Here is a 3,156-nt window from a genome sequence, read left to right on the forward strand (position 1 = left end):
AATGGACTCCAAATCTTATATCTGTCCTCTCATCTAAGCATGTGCTTTGTACTACATATACGATTCCATATGGGGGGGGGGCGGAACATACTGTCTCCGATGGACTCGCCTCTGCCGAGAGTTCTCGGCTCAGCTCTTAAGACCGCAGCCTTTCGCAAATCCTTCACCGATCCCGGGGGATACAGCGAGGCGAGGTGTTACTCGTCCCCAGCGGGTTTTACCGCTGTCCACCGGGCATCGAATCCAGAACGCCCCGGCGTGCCCGGACTGAGAGGGAGGTGAGGAGTGACTCGCCCCCGCCGGTTGTTACCGGCATCCGGCTCGCCCGCACCAAAAGCTCCGTACGAACATCCCCGGAATCGCACCGCGAAGGGGGGGGGGGAACATCGATCCACCGATCAACCGCGCCGGGCCCTTTAAACGGCCCGGACACACGCCGCCGCGCGAAGAGCCACGGCGCTTTAAATCGCCGCGTCGGGTCTTTAATTCGCTTCACGGCCAGCCCCGTACCGCGCCCGCGCCGCGCACCGTCACCGTCACTCGCGGGCCGTGAAGCCGCATAAACACACGCGGTGCATACCGACCATCTCCGCGCGCGTAAAACTCATTGTAAATACCGACCATCTTCATTGTAAAATACCGATCATCTTCGCACGCGTAAACCGACATTATAAAGCCGATCATCTTCGCACGCGTAAACCGACATTATAAAGCCGATCATCTTCGCACGTGTAAATAATCATTTTCTGTTAGCAAATAAATACACTGTTTCGTCAAAGTGTCGTACTTAATATCGTGCCCTGACTCTGCCGCGAACTCCGGTCCGACGAGCTAAGTCCGGTTCGCTAAGTCAACGGAGAGTCGTTTCAATCCTATAATGTACAATAATACTATGAATATTATAGAGGTATTCGGTAATGTCCCCATGGCAGCGTTTCTGTAGAATCGGGCACGATGTATCGTTTGTCGACGTATGGACTCAGAGCGATTTTCGTCTCGGCTATAGTGTACACCTCATGCAGTTTCGATCTTATACAAGTTTGTCGGCGAGTCATTTCTATCTCGTTTCGCAGACAATGTGTGTAATCATCAAAAGATATTGTTCGCGCTACCACATTACTTTTGAAACCTTTAGCCTTCTTCGTATCCTTCTTACCATTGACTCGCAACGCGTACATCTTCGCTCTGAGTCCGACGAATTCCATCATGATCGCGCCATTGTTTTCATCTTTCATTAAACCTGGTACTTTCTTATTTACAAGCGGTATATCATACGCGTTATCTACAGGATAATCGCTTGTATCAAATCTACGAATATCGCGTTTCATCGTCTCGTATACATCCTCGTACTTGACGTGGTATATGAGACTGTCTGTATCAGTGTACATAATTTTACAATGCTCGCGGTACATCGGTAACATATAATCGTGATGAAATTCATACAAGCAGATCTTGGATATGTCGAGGATGCACATACCCACGTAGATTGGCTTGTTGAATTTCACCTCGAGTTTTCGCAATTCCACGGCGACTGTGAAAATTGGGTTTCGAGATCATTGCCTCCGTACCGTAACGACCATCCCACTTTGTTAGAAGTTTAACGTCGACATGATTCCGCACATTTTCCATTGTTCTGCCAAATACCGCGTTGTTCATTAATTTGTACAAATTTTTTTCGAAATCGTTTGTCGCACGTGTTCTAAACTAAGTATTAAGCTCGATGTAATCGCGGAGCCATGGAGATTGCGAAAACTCCAATACACGGTGTATCTTTGTCACGCGAAGACCATGACGCCTGCACTGTTGCAGGTTGCGATAGTGTATGACGGTAACGCTTCTTATCATACACTGTCGCGAGAAGTTTATCCTGCCGCTTGTTGGGTGGCTTATCGCGCGTCGGACAGAACGGTAGGTCAATGTGCGCGTCATGAAGATGCTGTGGATACTCGAGACCGACCTCGAGTATGTAACCTGTCGATGAGTCCGCAGCGATTGCGCTCGCGTCGAAATTCGTAATATCTTCGATCCATCGAAAATTCGCGTAAGGCAGCGGCTGACACATTGCTCAACCGTACAAATTATTGACATCAAAGTACATCAGGTATGAGGATGGTTTCGATGGATCATAAGACTGCATGTACTTGTTATTGGCTCGAGCATATCTACCGGAACATTGGCTGAGATGCGTATGCCGCGTTCCACAAACATGACCATATCAATGTCCGTGAGGAGTTCGAAATTTATACGCGTATGTTTAAGCATGGCGTCCCACGTGAAACCAGGCAAAGTATGATAATACGCGGGATCTAATCCGTAGCTCTCGATACACGTAGTACTGAAATTTTCACAAATGTCGGCCAATAACAAGACATCGGTTTTCAAATATAAATCGCTGTAGTCGCCTAGGATTTGGATGGAGAATCGATTCCAGACATTCAAAGCATGCATGTAATCGCTCTCTGATACGGTGTCACCGATCAGAGAACTGAAAAATAACTCGCGCGGAGGTAGACGCGGGTCCTGCAACTTGTCCGCGCAATCCACATATTCATAGGGAAACACACCTTTACGCGTCAATAGATCGAAATCGTCGCTGGATAATTTTGAAAATTCAGATCGTACAATTTTTAATTTGTCTCTATGGAGAAACGATGCCAATTTATCGAGGCTAATACTCAGAAATTTGTATGAGTCAATAAATCGCAGTTTGACACCCTTCTCCCCTTTATTGCACATCGTATCCCTGACGTTCTTCGTGAACGATATATATATATTTTTCTTTATTGATGGGAAGTAGCTCGACGGTTCCCTCGAATGCGGTGGCGATTTCTTTAATTATGAAATGTGCGTCATAACCGGATAAATTATGAAAAACGATTGGAATGAAATATGCATCTTTGTAATTTAAGTTACAATTAGAATGCGCGGGGCCTCTATATCGCCCGGTTAGATGGCAATGGTCGCGTACTCTATCGTCACCCTGTGTGAACGGTTTCTCGCATATGTGACAGTGCGTGGTGCTTTTAAATTTCTCATACTGTTCTTTCGAAAGTGTTTGCATGGGAACATTACTCGACAGAATATTTTGTACACGATATGCTAATTCTTCTAGTTGGTCGGCGAACCATGCGACGCAATCCTTATCACGACGAAACC

The 3,156-nt window shown here is 46.7% G+C and overlaps 1 pseudogene; it reads right to left on the reverse strand.

Moving 5' to 3' along the window:
- Positions 1 to 1,698: 1,698 nt before the first annotated feature.
- On the reverse strand, positions 1,699 to 2,214 carry LOC105571028 (annotated as a pseudogene).
- Between the last annotated feature and the right edge of the window lie 942 nt (positions 2,215 to 3,156).

The sequence above is a fragment of the Vollenhovia emeryi genome, unplaced genomic scaffold (genome assembly GCF_000949405.1).
Source record: "Vollenhovia emeryi isolate VEMERY1.0 unplaced genomic scaffold, V.emery_V1.0 DF941326.1, whole genome shotgun sequence".
NCBI classification, from domain to species: Eukaryota; Metazoa; Arthropoda; class Insecta; order Hymenoptera; family Formicidae; genus Vollenhovia; species Vollenhovia emeryi.